The sequence below is a fragment of the Chamaea fasciata genome, unplaced genomic scaffold (genome assembly GCF_029207755.1).
Source record: "Chamaea fasciata isolate MVZ Bird 193981 ecotype frontalis unplaced genomic scaffold, bChaFas1.0.hap1 SCAF_7, whole genome shotgun sequence".
Lineage (NCBI taxonomy): Eukaryota > Metazoa > Chordata > Aves > Passeriformes > Sylviidae > Chamaea > Chamaea fasciata.
The window spans coordinates 2,891,573-2,909,156 of NW_027094092.1; the positions used below are offsets into that span (position 1 = coordinate 2,891,573).

At 37.6% G+C, this 17,584-nt stretch overlaps 1 protein-coding gene across 4 annotated transcripts in view; it reads right to left on the reverse strand.

The window, feature by feature from the left end:
- SPON1 (spondin 1) overlaps window positions 1-17,584 on the reverse strand; it is a 255,809-nt gene that overhangs the window by 123,853 nt on the left and 114,372 nt on the right. The gene's annotated exons all lie outside the window — the stretch shown is intronic.

The following is a 17,584-nucleotide window of genomic DNA, read 5'->3' on the forward strand; positions in this document are numbered from 1 at the left end:
GTACCAATATTTCTGTCTTTTAGTTCACACATGAAAAGGAAAGAATATCTGGTTACTTCTGTAATATTTGCTTTGGCAATACCCCTTTGGAATGTCCCTGTCCTGGCTTGGTTTGGTCCAACCATATCTGAGGGCAGTGGGAAAAAACTGCCTGGGAAGGCTTCCATGGAATAAGAAAGTCCCTCTGCAGCCCAGTTCCACAACAACTGTACCATCCTCCTGTGAAAAGCTGTGCCAAAGACACAGAAATGGCATTGGGGATATTAAGAAACAGGAAATGTCATAAACCATAAAAATTCGGGCCAGCCTTGGGAATGCTCCAGTTCATACCAGAAACAGAGGAAGCAGTTTGGGTTTTTTTTCTTTCTCTCTCTTTTTTTTCTTTTTTTTTTCTTTTTTTCCCCCATAGAAACAGCTTTAGATTGTTTTCCTCATCCTTTTGTCAAACCCTAGCATGAACAGAAATACTCTTATTTTAAATTACCTCTGTGGGTGTAGTGATGTGACAAAAGAAGTAAGGAAGAGGATTTGTGAGAATTGTTCCCATGACATTTTTTAAGCTTACATCAAAACCATTAAGTAAAATATTAGAGATACGTTTGAATAAAACAGGTTTTGTAGAGCTGGTGAGGATACTCCAAGCTTTACTTGGATATTGAGAAATAATAATAATCTACAGAGTTGCAGATAAGACACTTTTCCTGCTCTGTATTACCTGTGAGTTAAACTTGTCTTGCCCTTCTAGCTATCAAAATTATTTTCTTTAATTATTCCATGCCTTGCTGATTTAATTACAGGATGATAAATTGTTTCCCCACCCAGAAAGCTACTGAGAACAATTAACAGGATGTTAAGTTTGTTTTCTTTTTTTGGGTTTTTGGGGTGGTTTTTTTTTGAGAGACAATTTCTAAAAATACCATTTACTTTATCACTAGAAAGTGATGTGAAAACCACAAATTTACATCTACCGCAATTTTGTTGATGCTACTGGGTTTGGTCAGTCTAATGAATTATTTAGGATGTTCTCATTTTATTTTCTTCTATGTTGTCTTTTAAAAAAAGCCAGCCCTGTGTTTCTGACAAGCACTTACAAGGTCAGGGAAAGCACAACCTCCCAGAAGTCTGCCAACAATATCTACTTCTTTTTCCAATATTTAGGAGACTTTTATTAAATAGAAACTAAAACTCCTCTGAAAGCCTATACAACCCATCAGCCAATAGGTGTCCAGCAATTTTTTTACACTGATTGTATATTTGAAAACCACATTCCTCAAAATAATTTTCATTTAGGAAAGTGTGCTGTCTCAGCCATGACAGGCTCCATCTACACCAGAATCTGTCAGTTGCCATCACTGACAAGGGCCAGCATTCTAAAAATTTGCAGAAAACTGTTTCTTTTTTAATGCATAACTAAGAAGCTAAAACGAAAGATGCAAATTTTTGTTGTCATTTCGTGGGGTTTGTTCTTTAGTTTGTTTTTAAGTGTGTTTTTAACACAGTTTAAACAACCCAACCAGACTTGATATTTGATGTTGGATAAAACAGTAATATTAAGGTGAAGTTTACCGGTGTTGCCATAATTCCACATTTACATCCCTGCACAGGATGAGGATCTTTTCTCCAATAGATTAAACCCATGAAAACCAATAAAACACGTTCACTTCTAAAAGCTTCAGTACATAAATACGCACCGGATTATCCCTGTTTAGTTTTATTTTTTCAACATTTCACATGTACTGTCAGAAAATACAATCCAGAGAAACAACACAGCAAGAGCAAAGGGCTCTAAAGCTTTTCTTACCAATTTCCTCTTGTTTCCAAAACCTTTTGGTGTCCTTCATGTCACACTTGGGCATGCCACCACACACCTACGTGGGGGCTCGCTGACCTCAGTACTAATTTGGCCATCACATTCAATATATGAATACAATACAACAAAAAGCTCTGGGGGAAACCACAGGTATATGTGCTGCTATCTTCTATTTTTTTTCCTCAGAAATTCTCTCTGTTCTTTCCTTGAATGGCCACAGGACACAAATATGAAACTAAAATCTTCAGGATAAAAGCCGTACTGACACGATAATTTCTGACAGCAACACTACACCTGTTACTTGCAAGAAAAACCCCAAAAGGAACTAAAACAAAAAAAAAAAAACCCAACATCATTTAAAGCCCATTGCTGTTCGTAGGCTATATCTTCACTAATATAGTCCCCGCTTTTTGCAGCGATCTCTTTAAATTTCAGAGCTAAACATTATAAATTACACTGCAAAGGCAAGTCAGAACAAATTGGATAGGACTGAGTGTTTGGAGGATGGGTTTATCTTGTTATCCTAAGTAGTGCTTTTATAGACTAGATGGCAACAATCTACCGAAGGTGGGACTACAGGGGTTTTTTTCAGGCTAGTGAGCCCAAAGTCCTATTATCTGATAACTGAGCTGACTTGTGATAAGAACCAATGCAAAGCACTTGTGTGCTAATTAACAAATCCTAAAAACAAAATGAAAGATAAAGCAGAACAAAGAAAAACCTTTATCAAGCTGCATTTTATTTCCGCTTAAGGTCTCTGCAACCTGTGTAACACTCAGCCACTTGCAGAGGGAAGTTAAACGCTTAATTTCTTTGGGTGTTCAAACCATGCCTCTCTTGCCAGCCTGCGTGACCTGATATGGCAGGATGGGGAAGAAAACCAACCACACAGGCAAAGGCCACATCTCAAACCCTCACGTATGTTCCTTCACCTGTCCCCAAGTTCTTACTTGACTTGAGGTCACTGCTCAACCCCTTTTAATGAGAAGAATTTTGCCGTTATTGCACAGGCCACATGGACAGCTGAGACACAGTAAAAGCATATTTTCCCTTTTACAGCATTGCTTTTATAATCTTTATATTCTACTCATATTCCCCTCTCCACTTGAATCATCTTCTCCCACTCCAGGTTGGGGCAGTAAAAAAAAAGAATCACCACTTTTTTCATATATTAAAAAAAAAAACCAAACCCAAAAGAATTAGAATTTAAGCATGACCATGAGTGCCCACTTCATGAAGCCAGAAAAAAATTCCCAAAAATTTAGAAAAATTGTTCTAAATTTTTAATATTTATAAAGCACGAAGTAAAAGAATTTGAAGATAAAACAAAAATAACAGAGCTGTCATTCTCCTAATATTTTTTTTAAGCTTTCAACTAGCAATATATTGAAATTATGTTTAAATGAGCAAATGATTTGCCTGTACAGAAAGGAATTTATTTGTCAGAAGCAATATCCTAACAAAGTCCACCCATTCATCAAAATACTGATTAGTGGACAGTCAGTATCAGGTATCTAGACTGGAATAAAGTATTTGATGTTTTCAAATCTGAAAAAAATCTTCGCTTCATTTGAATTGACAGGAGCCTGAAGGTGAACGCCACAATTGATGGAACAAATTAACACCCACTGAAACAAAGATATTTTCATAATAAAATTCTTAATACTGCTTCTTAAAAGAGACCTGACTGTTGTTAATGGATTTCCCTGAGGAAGTTTTTGATGCAGTGTCTTTAGTACTCGAGGTTAAGGAGTGGAACTGGAGCCATCAGAAGAGACTTGTCAGTTCTTTAGCGCAGCCAAGACACGGATCTCATCTGTCAAGAATTAATGCCTGAAACAACTGGATCTCATCTACCTGGGCTCTTCTGAGAGCTCTCCCTGACAGCTGCGACTGCACAGCCTACTGAACATTCAGCCACATAATGCCAGGAGACACTGGGTGTTCACGCTGAAAGACAGGACTGCAGGGACAGGAAGGAAAATAAAGGACTAATAACAGCGTTGTTACTGGCAACTTTTCCATTTCCCTCATCCTCAAAGGGCAGCATATTGGGAAGAAGGCGAATTCAAACTGCGTTTAAGAAATTGCTGAAAGACCACCCTGGTCATGCAACGTGTAATTATCAAAGAAAGATTGAATTATTCCATGAAATTCCGCCACATTATTAGGGCTGTTTTCAGCAAGCCTGCCCATTGTTTAATGCCTGCTTGTGGCTAAGAACAGTGTTAGAGCAGTGCCTCGAGCTCCAAAATTGTTCTGCTTGCTGAAGTCCTCGCGGTAAGGATTTGTAGCAAATATTGTTGTCAAACTTCGGTACACAGGCGTTGTGATAAGTTAGCCGAGACCCTATTGTCTTTATGAAAGGTAAAGCCAATTCTTTATTTTCACAACTCATTTTATACAGTTTTTATAGACCTCATGTGTAACTTTGATTGGTTAATGGCTTGCTAGCCAATTACTCTATTAGTTAGTAAAAGATATTTTACTTGTCTTTCAAATATCTCTGTTTTTGCATAGTTTACATATTGTCTTTACTGATTTTCATGGGAAAAATCCCTTGTTATTGCAGGTGCATTTGTTTTTTTAACCCAGGAATAGGTGGTTATGCTAACAAGTTTTCATACAAAGACTGTTTCGGCATGGGAGCTTTCAAATTGCTTAACTAAACTTAGAAGAGATGACAGGCCGGCTATTAATTTAATAGAGCAGGCCTGATTTTATGAGGCCTTTCTTTTATAATTCACATGTCACGACACACAGGTTTTTGGAGAATGCAATGGCAAGGAACCTGTACATCAGGGTCTTTAGTTTTTCCACTTCAGCCCTAAAAAGGCCAAAATCATACAGAATTCTCATGGCTGAGAGCCAGTGGCACTGATTACACCTTGGCTACAACAGAGCAAGCAAATGACGGAGGAAGAAGGCTTGCTAAACACGTGAAAATCAGAAAAACACTTTCAGGGATAAGGAAATAGCAGTGTTGAAGGGCACAGAAACAGATTAGGAAATGGATCAATAAATGCCCAAGACACACACAGGAAGAGCAAGAACAGAGTCCCGGCACATCTCTTTGCTGCAGCAGTGGATTGTCAGACAGTGGGTGTGCTCATATTTAAACCATAAACATTAACCCCCAAACCACTCTGGGCTAATGAAACCCCTTGGAAGATAGTGATTCCTTTTCACGGTGATTTTAAGCATTTTCTACACAACAACATACAGCAGCAGGCAGAGGAAACAAACCCTACAGTCTCAAGAAGCTTTTTGCCTCGGTGGGGTTCCTGAAGTCTCGCTGATCCGGATAAAGGTCAGCATTTCATAGAGGAAGTGATTACAACTGTGCTTAGAGGAGCAGGGATTAAGCAACAGATCCAGAGTCTGTATCTCCCTCAATCATCAGGACAAGGAGAGCACATGAATAAGACTATTAAAGGAGCATTGTGAACAGTAGCAAGCAGTAATGGCAGGGATTAGAATGATAAATCACCCTTTATATTGAGAAGCAGGCATGGACTAGGAACTGGAATTCAGGCCTACCTCGTTTTATTTGGAACAAAAGTGCAGTTAATTAGATTCCTAACCTCATTAGAAACTCCAAGAGGGAGAAGTTTTAATGTGCATAATTGAGATACACCAAGTGTGATTAGAGATGCAGGAGGAAATAGAGCCTTTCATTGCTCAGACTTTGTGGAGAAAAGCTGGGTGTCCCTTCAGGCACCTGTCTGGGACATAGGTGAATCCATTACGGGTTTGAGACTGACAGCCAAGCAGTGCCATCTAAACATTTCCAAATGTCGGTCTAGGCTTTGAAACTGAAGCAACGAGGAAAACAAATTTCCTGATCTTCTAAACCAAAACGTAAGGTAAAAATATAAGGTTTAACTACGTGACTTTGTTTATTATAGCGGGGAGTCATTTGTTCCCACCAAACATTCAAACTGAAAAAGAGACAGAAAAAAAATTGCGTGCTTTGAAAACTAAAAACATAAAATTACCAGATGCACTGATGTGGAGGATGTTTGGAAAACCTAGATGTGTCCCACAGTCTTGCGCCTCTGTTAGGTGACACTCTAGTGACACCTGACTGACCTTCTCCTGAAATCAATTACCAGATTCAGTTTCACTTAATCAGAACAGGAACTGCAGCCTGAATTTCTTATGAGGTGTGAGTGGCCACTGGAAAACCAGAAAATTATAAGGACGGCACTTAGAACTTTATTGTCACTGAGCCAAGTTGCTTACTGAAAAAAACAATGCAGACAACACATATCCAAGTACCTGTCAAATTTCCCTCCTGTTCAGTTTAGCTTTATTTCACTTACTTCCCTGAACATAATTAGCATTTTATGAGTAGAATTGTGTTGCATAAATACAGATTGCTATTATAAAAGCAGAAAGAATGATAACTATTTGTGTTTCTTCACCATATTGAAGACAATGTTTTGGCCACAATTAATTCAGAGAAATTAGAAAAATGCCTTTCATGAATATTTTGCTGTCCAAAATAAACCTGATGAGCAAGACAACTATTTTATGAGCAATCCTGAGATGGTGGTCCCTCAATACCTTTGCATGTGGAACATATTTTTTATGTGAGCTTTTTGTATCATCATACATCTACCCCAGCCACCGTTGCCAAGCAGTTGCAGCGTATGAGAGTACAAAATTATTTCTCTGTATATAAATCTAATATACATTCCATTTTCAGAGAAATCTATGGCGAGAAACCTTATGATAGGTAATCTGTAAAACTTAAATGAGTTGGTTGATATTAAGGTTATCATGGGGCTTCACACACAGCAGTGAGAGAGCATCAAGCTCATTATCCATCTAACGAGCAGAGAGCTGAGTCCCTCCCTAGGCCTGCAACCCAGCCCTTTCTGCAGCAAATGAAACCCAGAAACCATTAAAAAAAAAAAATCAAATGTGCTTTCTGGTGCATTGCAAGACTTCAAACTGCATTCTGCTGGAGCAGTGAACTGATGGAGCAACAAATCCATTTCTTCGGGAAAGCAGGGCAAAAAAGCATTCAGGCTGCTGCTGTTCAGATAGCAAAGATCCTTAATACATGTCTAATGATGTAGAAAAGATGGGAAAAGTGGGTACCTAATTACTGCAAGGAAAAAAAAAAGGAATGGCCCGCCCAGTTATTGGTTGAATTTAGTGTTTCAATCCTTTCACAATAGCCTTAAAATTGTCAACCCAGGTAACGAGAATGACAACAACAATCAATTCCACAGCCAGTCCATGCAAAGAACAATTCCTTTTCTGTGTGGCTTTTCAGAATTTCTAAAGAACTGCAATAACACAAATAGCTGCTCCTTTAAGGAAACAAATCAGAATTGATTTTGTGGTGCTTCACATGAAGCAAGGAATCAAGATAAATACAGTGTTCAGGTTCTGAGACCCTCGCTGATATTACACGCCGCTCTTGGGGCCTCTCCAGCTGTAAAATGTAAACTCATGTGAGACTTCAAACGCTATTCAATCCAAGGAAGGGTGGCCAGAATCCAGGACCACGTTAATTCATCCATTTGCCTTTCATACTATAATAGAGCTGTGCATGAAATTGTAACTGCAAAATGTGCTCTGCAGAGCTGCTCTAGGTTTCTGTGGGCATGCAGACGCTTCACCAAATACTTACATCAGCCTGCTAGAAATTTTTTTCTGTGGAGAATTTTGCCCCATACGTGCAGTGTAGCTTCTTACATTTAACTGCAGGACTACTTACATACCCTCACAGAATACAATCTTGAAATAATGATTGTATTATGAGGAAGAAAGTGACCAGTTGTGCCACATTTATGACAAACTTAAATTAGACTTTGGAACGTCTTGGAATTACTGATGTGTTGTAGGTTTGAGAATATTCACTGCTCATCTACATTCTTTAATCTGGGTCAATAGACATTTTGAGTGATGGAGGATCTTGCCAAAATGTTATAACAGCAGGTTTTGTTAAAGTCTCAGTCACTAGGCACATATTGGATAAAATCATTTGTTACTAAAACTAAAAATTAACTGCATTACACTACTTTTCTTTCCAATTACTTCCTTTCATCGTTGCTGTACTCAATTTGCCCTTCACATTCACTGATGTGCACTGAGAACACCACCATACTACAGTAAGCAAAACATATTTGGGCCCACTGGAGTGCTGGTTTCAATACAGAGACCAAAATCTCTTTATCTGTGACCTGCAGAAATAGTATGACATCTTGAATAATGAATAAAATGCATCTTTTAAAAAGGTATCACATTTCACTAAAATGAAGCCTTCAGTTCCTGACACAAGTCAATTCCTTAACACGAATTATCATGCATAACTTCAGGCAGTTACAAAACACTGATTTCAAACATTCAGTAAAAAAACATGACAGCACTTCTGATGTCATCAATAGCGACTCTCTGTATGTTTTGAAAGGAAATCAAATTACGGCTATCATTATTATCTCTATTCCTTTTCTCTCTTTGTTTCCCCTCACAAAATGACAATGGCCTTGAAGTCAAATTAAACATCTGTTTGCAAAATAAACCAGAGTGCTACCGACAGCTGCTGCCGAATGGCGAATGTCCTACAGCTGTCGGGCTCCTAAATTAACAATGATTTTCATTACAAACAGCAAACAACAACCAAATTACAGAGCTGATTTTTTTCCTCCGTCCCACTGTTTGAAATTCATGAAAATGCAGACTCTCCTAGAGACTCAGACAGAAAGAAATCACAGTTTGCTGTTTTATTTCCCCCCTTGCACGGAGCAAAATGTCAGACAAAATCAGATTTCAGTGTAAGACACTTCACAGAACTTTCCCTCCTGACGCGTCTTAAATCCTTTTTTTGCCTTTTCCTCTAGGATATGTAAATGGAATTAATAATTCATTGAGGACTTATCTTTCTCTGATGCAAATTTTGTCAATAAGGAAAACTATTGAAAATAAATTTTCTTGATTTTCCACACATCTATTTAGATTTGTAAATACACAGGTGCAGGGGAAGCTTGATCATAGTACACCCTACTGTCGTACAGTAAAGTCAGACAGGAAGGTCTTGGGTAGTTCACTTATGTCCTGACATCACTTTTTATGGCTTCCTTAGTTATCTTCAAGTCTGGAATCAGAAAGTGGGAACATTAGAAAGCACTGCACCTCATTTTCTACTTCTCATGACTTTTTGAAGTGCACAATTTAAACACACGATTGTCCTTAGAACAGTGTTGAGAATTTGGAAGGACCAAGGAACTTAGCGTGGGTGATGGTTAAGAAATAAAAATTAAAGTGTTAAATGTCCCGTGTGGTTTTGTAAAATGCCAAACTAAGAAACAGTTGAATTCTGACTGGTTCTGTGCTTGTGTCCACTGTTAACCTTACTAATTAATTTTTATTTAAGTATTTCCCCACAAAGTCTGGAGAATATACGATGATGATCAAAAATGTAACTGACATCAGTGTCTCGTCATAAGGCACGTTGAACTTTTCCAGTGCCTGAATTCCTACCCCACTGCATTTTGATGCACAATCTTTTTTCTTTTTCTTTTTGCAAAACAGCTTGTTTTACAAAAATACATTTGTGGGAAAAAAAAAAAATAAATTATAAGGACCAATGAAAATAACCGCACATGCCTTCAGTTTACCTCTAAATGTGCCATAACACTGATTTTTTTTCTTTTAAATATGAAATTATTGTAAGCATTTTCAAGGTAGAGTTAGAAAAAGTTTTAAAATATTTTCTTTCATAATGAAGCCATAACTACATTCCCCCTGTTGCCACAGAAAGACCACCACCCTTCTGCTTACTCTGTTTTATTCATTGTTTTTCTATTGCTTTGCTCTCCTCAAGGAATAAACCCATCCTTGAGTAGCAAAACCATTAAGCTGTTTTGCTCACACTACATCTTTACAAACAAAACACCATATGAATGAACCTAACGAGATTTTATAGGATTACATTAATTATGGAACCATAAAATAGATTATCTAGAAGAACACAAAATTATAAGAAAATCCATTTATAACACTTTCCAATTGACACGCTCCCACTGTGAAGTTAAAGGAACAATATTAAACCTGTGGGAAAATGAAAGTGAGATGGCTTTTGGTTTTAAATGTAGATGTGTCAGTAGATCCAGGGGGCAGTTACCATATATGTTGAGATAAAATATGCATTCTTACACCTAATAGTAGAGCTGATATAAATATAGAAGCTATATAAAAATGTAGGTTTCTCTTTCTTCCTAACACAAGTAAATTCCCTGTAGGTGTTTCCCCTATGAGATAAAATATAGGGATCTAAGACAGCTTCATTGAAAAGTTTAAATTTTGGTCCTATTTGTTTTTTAAAAAGAAATTGCTGGATGAAGAAATTTTTAATTTATTTTTAAGGAACCAGGACAGCAATACAAGCTTTTCTATCCTGCAGTGGTTTATAAAGAGTCACTGGCCTCTAGCTGCTCTTGAGAAAACAGAAAAAAAATTGAAAAATTATTTGAGCTGTACATAATAACCCAGCATTGAAGGAGAGCAATGGACCCAAATTTATTCATTGCCAATCTATGCCCCTGGCTATTTAAAGCTGGGCACATTTCTGTTACATCTCCTAAAAGTGAAGAACGGGGCAAAATGAAGGTACATCAAAAGGATCTCATATGGAAAAGTGCACATTTTCTACCAAAAGTTTCATTTGTCCTCTGGACTGTAAGCATGCACAGAGATATCTTAGTTTGCTATTTAAATTGTGTAGAAATACCTAAAGTGTCTGCATAAAACATTCTATTTAGAGCTAAGAATTATCAAGCTGTACTGCTACTATCTCTCTCAAAAATGAAGTTCAGAAGATGCTGTTATGTGGAAGTTAGCTGGAAGATAAAGATTTTGATTTTTTAAGAAATTGTAGTACAGGTATTATAAAAATTTCTCTGCATGCAGAAGACTCCCTGATTCTACTAGGAAAAAGAATAAAGTTATTTCTAACATGAACACTGTTATCTCCTGTTGTTTCACTAACAGAGCTCTTGCTAGGCAAGGAGGGCAGGTTGTTCTCTCTTTTTCCTCGGCTGTTATATTTACTCATAATGGAAAGCTGCCAGTAAATGCTTTACAACTCTGCTCAATTGCTCCACTATTAGTATTCTAATAAACAGGTAAAACCGTTGACATGAAGTGTCTGGACAATCTGGGAGGATGAATGGAAAGGACAGAATAACAAATTTAATATCTGATTCAAACAAACAGGGTTTCTGCGTTGTTAGTTTTTATACTTGGAAAATTTAGAGACATAACTTTACAGTGAATTTCTCATAGCTCATCAACCATGTGCCATTTGTACTCATCTGCCTAAAAATAAACAGTGTGATTTTTCAAAAAGTGAAAATCCATCAATCTCCTTCAAGAATTACAACCCGAAAGTATTCAGGAATCCTAAAAGATCATGTAAGATCATCATTTCACATCTTTTGTAGCAAACAGGATGCTTGATTGAAAGAATACGTTCTACTTAAAGCAGTTACATAAACACCCAATTAAGCATACGGAGAAAGACTTGAGCTGTATTTTAATCAGGTAAGTATCCCAAAAAATCAAGAAAAATTGTATGTATTGGGGTCAGTAGAGCCAAGGAAAAGAAATGTTTTAGCGGTGAAAACATCAGAGAGGAGCAAAGAGTCTACTTAGAGAACTTCATCACCTTCGCCAAGTAACCTGAATAAATTCAAACCATGTCCAGCTTCTCTTCCCTGTGCCAGCTCATTGGTACTGATGAGGGATTAAGGACAAAAATGAAAAGTAGCAAACAAAATTTTTGACTGAAACTGTACATTATTCTTTGTTCTTTGTTGTTTTCCTGAGTTCAACTCTGAAATCGGCTATCAGATGTTGTTTTTACATGACTGGCAACAGTTTCAGAAGCACTGCAGCTTCCACCCATGTAAAGCAGTCTGGCAACTGAAATTCTTTCTGTTAGAGGCAAATTTACACAATATTGGTTTTCTGAGAATCATAATACCAACAGTTTTAGTGAGAGAGGCTAATTCTGAACTACACTTTCATTCTGAGCACCTCATAAACATTTCCCTTAACACAGTGTTAATGACTTGGTCACGTATTAATCTACACACCACAAAGCCATTGTGAATTTCGGGCCTTGTTATCCAGGTGCCTCGTGCTCTGTTTCTGAACCAGGGATCTCATCATGAGCTTTGAGTGTAGAGAAGAGACCTGGCTGCCCACCAAGACACTTTCAGGATGTAAACATAGTTACGAACTCCTGAGGTTTTGTGACATGTGGTTCTTCTTTGAGTCTCTCCTACAACACAGTGTTCACTCGGAGTGACAGGCCAAGCGGTCAGAAATGACAGAATGCTTGAAGTTACAAGAAAACAAAAGGTAAATGTTCAAAAACTGGAGTTCATTCACCCTCAGAGTTTTGAAGCTTGAGAGGAAAAGGACTGTCAGAATCCACAGAGAGGTTGGAAACTGAGTCTTATATTCAAGGCCTGGACCCATGGACTGGAACGGAATTTGTCCTTGTAGATAGGACAGCTTTGCTCCAGTAGCTCATCTATCTAAAAGATTTTTCTTGATACACACTAAATATGCCATAGTTTTTATTTAGAAGGCTTCAATTCTTTAAAATTCCACTGCTCTCTGATTATATGCAAACAACAGCCAGTGTAATTAAAATCATGATGATAATTACACATTCAGGAAAACAAGAAGCTCCACACTTTTCCTCAAGAACTATAAAACATTTCCCTAGAGATGGCTCAGAACGTGTTTCCAGAAACAAACAGCAGAGTCACTACGATGAACACAATGCATTTCTGCAAGTACTAATGAACAGTATTTACAGATAGCAGATTTTAATTTGTTGGTTGTTTAAGCACAATATGTATAGCAGAAATAAATAACTTGTCTGCAGGAACTTTTGCTACATTTACCATACAAGTCACATGAGTTGTCTGAGAAGTCAATTAATTCAAGAGCCAACTACAGTTTCTTCTCTAAATAGTAAATTGAATATAACTTTATCTGCATGTGGCCGTCATTTACTGAATTTCATAATTAATCTCAGCCTCAGTGAAAAGTAGCAAATGCTAAAGGAGGAGAAGATAATTACCATCTCACAGTACTTGACTCTTCATGAGATCTACACCATCTGACAGAGTTACTCAATTTGGATATTAACAAGATTCTCCCTACCATGAAATTTTAATATGTGACCAGCTAAGAACTTGACAACATTTTCTTCACTCTTGTATTCTATCACAGAATTCTAAAGGACTTGCAGAAAACTGTTTGTTCTGTATTTCCCACCAATTGCCTGCGTCAGACCTTTAACCTGCTCAGCACCACACTCAGCTGAGACACTGTCTTGAGGAACACGACAAACCGGCTGCATCTAGAAACCTGGGGCTCAAAGCTACCTAAAAGAGGTGATTTTCCATCACTGCTAAGAATCTGTTAATAAATACTTATTGCCCTGGTTTTGGTCAATGGGACAAATCACTATTTGAAATCCATACTTTAGACTTTCCTTGTTTAACAAGATAAATATCCATTACTTGCAGGTTTTTTTTATAAAGTTAAGCACAGCCTCTGAATATTAGCTGTCAGATTACAAAAAAAAAAAAAAAAAAAAAAAAATGAAACAAACAAAACAAACAAAACAAACAAACAAAAAAGCATGTGTACTGTTCTACTTTTTATGAAAAGTAGAATATGCTAAACCAAACATAAAAGTTTATATGTAGAAAAAAAAAAAAGGTGTTTCTTAAAACAGTTTTCACTCACTTAAAAAAATGTTAAAACAGGTTGACCAAGACAGGGTTTAAAACCCTGAAAATTTCTCTACTTCCATGTGATGATGCAAACACTACCAGGCTCTGCCACAACTCTATTGTCTATGTAATTATTTTCTGCATAACCGCACAGTGCAAAAACAAACACAAACTTTTCTCAAGAAAGTTTTAACAGTAGGCTTTGAAAGATCCCAGAAAGCGAATGCATTCTGAAGAGCTCAGAAACCTAGCAAGTGAAGTTTAAAACAGAAACTTTTATCAGAAGATGAAGGAATGACCTGGCCCGCCCACCTTGACGTGCGACGTGTTGATGTGCCATCAAGCACGAGAACCAAGGGAAAGAAAATAGGGAGAGAAAGAACATGAAAAGCTGCACTATGAACATGGAAACAAGCAGACTGTGCAAAGCATGACAACTTGGAAGGTCCAAATAGACAAATAGGAAAGAGGGCTTGAAGCTTGAGGGTCTTCCAAGCAGTGTGTAAAATCAAAGTCTTTTATCTTATGTCTTCAGTGAGACTCAAGTACAGGTCTAAACATGTGGATGAATGGAGCCTCAGCAATTGTTTGCATTCCAGAAGCAAATTTAGTGCTGGCAGGTTCAGGAGAGTCCAGAAGGATTCAAACCTTTAGGGTATTTCACTGTCATCTCTTGTTGGGAATGAAGAAAATGCATGATTTATTCTCAACTAAACAATTACAGTACATCATATGTTAATCCATTTTCTTCTTTTTTAACCTCACAATTCTAGCTCTTCATGCGGAAAGAGGTGTTTTAGAAACAAGGTAGTGACAATAAGTCAAATTCAAACATGTTTTTTCCCTTAAACTTTGTATTTTGCAGTCACAAGGAAATCTAGCACTACACACAGGCGTGCACATGTCAAATGATTTAGGATCCCTTGCTGAACCCTACAGCTACAGATTCCCATTTCTCTGTGTTATTTTGTGCTTGTCACAGCCACACTGATCGCATGCACTATGCCAAGAAACCTCTGGGAAGGCTCCTACCCAAATCTGAGGAAGGCTTTCTACCAAAGCTACCAGACTTCGCAAAGTGCAGAAAAAAATTGCTGCCAAACCTCACCACTAGTTCAGGAAAAGCTTCCTGGAAGACTCCCTACTTAGTCATACCACTAGAAAAAAAATTACGTTATTTGGCACTTAAACTGTAATAAGTTTTCATGGATCAGTTACATTTAACTTGTGATTACATTTAACTTTTCAATATATTGAAGTCAGTAAATCAGGGCATAGGGAAAAAGTAAATCCTCATGATCCAAAACAGGCTCCAAAATGCTGCCATTCTGTGTTGGAAATTCTAAAAAAAGTTATCATAGTCTGCAAGGATTGAATCAGATATGTATTGACAATTAAAAAAAATATTTGCACTCCCATCACATACAGAAGAAAAAAAAATACAGAGGGTTTGTATCCCTTAAAGTTCAAGGTTTCAAAATTTTTCCATGATGAGTTTGGACTTAAGTCTTAAAAAAAAATACCTGCTTTTAGACTTTTGCTTTTATCACCTAGAATAATTATGAAATAATTTTTTTCCAATGCTGATGTTCCAATAATTATTTCCTGATTATTTCCAAAATTTCCATTCTATCCTACGGGAGCAGACCATAAAGAAGCTTTGTGAAGAAGGCTGACCACAAACTCTAATTCACATGCCATCAAATCTTTACATGCAAAAGAGAAAATGTAAATGTTGTTAATGCCAGAAGGGATTGCTGTGCATGGGGCCATGGAGGGCTGCACTGCAGCACAAACAAATGCCACATTATGAGGTTAATTTCTGGCATCAGCAACTCTTAATAATGGCCATTCTTTCTTTAAACAGCCCTGGGCATGGAGCTGTTCCTTACCTTCTGAGGTCAACAAAGCATTCATTGGGAGGAAGCTTCTATTGCTCATATAATTGCTCCTGAAAGGTACTTAACAACTCCCTTTCACTTTTCAGCAGCACGAACACACCAAAGACACCCACAGCACACTGTAAATAGGTGGTCATAACGCCAACATTTTTCCTTTTCCTGGAGCCTGCACTTCCAAGCTGCTCTTTTGTTTTCCCAAATGTGTTGTGGAAACTGGTGCCAGTCAGCTCATCTAGCTCTTTGTTGGCACTTCAGTGTTTTGCTGGCACATCCAGGAGCCTGAGAAGGTTGTAAGCCACTGGTTCACTCTGCACACTCTTTGAGACAGTGGCAATTTCATACTTTCATGTGCAGAACATCAGAACTGCAGTTCTGACCGTTACATTTTGTAGGCTCTCTTCTGCAAGAATTCGAGTACTTCACAGAAAAAAAATCAGTGTTGAACACCCAGCATGACCTGACTAGCAGCAAGCAGAGAGAAGAAACACTTGTCAAGATCCTGCAGTTGGTGGTACTTTACTGCACTCCTTCTCTGAAAAGACCCAGACAGGCCCCTGAAACAGCTTCAACTACAGATGTTTAAGTTTCAGTGAGAAAAGTCTATGCTATACCTTAGGGGGGGTTGGGGTTGGTTTGTTTTTTTTGTTTTTTTTTTTTTTTTCTTTTGTTGGTTTTTTTTTTGGTAATGGTAATTTTAGTTAGGACAGTAATGAAAAAAAAATCCATAAACTTGTGTTGTTGAATATCATTACTGGATTAAAGTTTAAATCCTGTCTCTTTAAAAAGCCATATGAAACATCATCACCTTATTATTAATTAAGTTAAATAGCAAGTGCCTCAAGCTATACTGGCTATGCAGCTAAGAGGGGTTCAGTCCTGGGGGGAAGACTGAGGAGCTTTTACTGATAAAAAGCTCAGCAACACTCAAAGAATCTTCTGGATTGCCAAAGAATCTCTTGAAATATCCCATCTATAAACGTAACAAAACTTGCAACGGGTTTTATTGCAGGCTGATGTACACTTGTCTGAGTGTACTGTAAAGACTGTAAATGTATTCTTGAGCTGCTTTAGTTCACATTAAACCAGGTGATTCTTAAAATTATTTTACTGAAACTAAGGAGCAGCAAGTAGAAGCACAGTGCCAAAGATTTGAGACTGTTCCAGAGCCAGAGTTGAGACTAAATAACCCTCAGAGATGTGGAGAAGGGACTGTCTGCCTCATACCCATCAGCAAGAGGAAAAGTGAAGCACAGGGTGAGAGGAAAGCAGCCACAGACCATTTTTGCTGGTGGCAATTTCACAGGCTGTCCAGAAATCAATTGCAATTCTAATAACGCATTTTCCTGGATAGGCCTGAAGTACCTCCAGCACAACGTTTGTGATAGCCCTTCCTTAAAAGCCTAAAACTCACAATCCCCAGCACTGAAAAGCCTCTTTGAAATACTTTGGTTTGCTGCAGGGCACATCTCAGCAATTTTTAGGGCTTCTCCCAGACATGAATTCAAAGCAAGCAAAGAAATCCCAATTGTCCATGAATATTTGACCAATCTGTCCAATTAAATACAGCAAACAAAGTCTTAAGAGACAGGACAATTTTTCTCTGGTACTCTTTAGTTCTACAGACCAGTGAGCGACCCTAAAGCAAAGTGAACATACATAGAGTTATCTTTATTTACCGCTTGAAAAGCATGATTCCACACAAGAGTGTGCAATAATGGTAAAATATCAGCAAATGATCTCTAGGTCTAAAATGAAAGGATTCACCTCTAAACAAATAGATCTGGTTCTTCTGATAAAGATCTGTTTAGACAATCATAACTTTTCAGAACACTCCTATCATTCATCTCAACTAAGAGCATGTTTTTTATCTATCAGAGAGATGCAATTTTGATCTTAAAAACTAAGAATTTTTAGATTTTTTTAATGTGAAACTAAAGGTTAGCAAGTTCAAGGTTGCTGACTCAATGGTTATTGAAGGCTTGGAGTTCCTTCTGACTATTTAGGCTTCAAATTGCTAAGGTTTCACTGTGCAAGTAGAACTAAGCTTGGTCAAATGTGTCCAAGGAGAAAAAAGACTTACAAACTCCATTGGTTCCAAT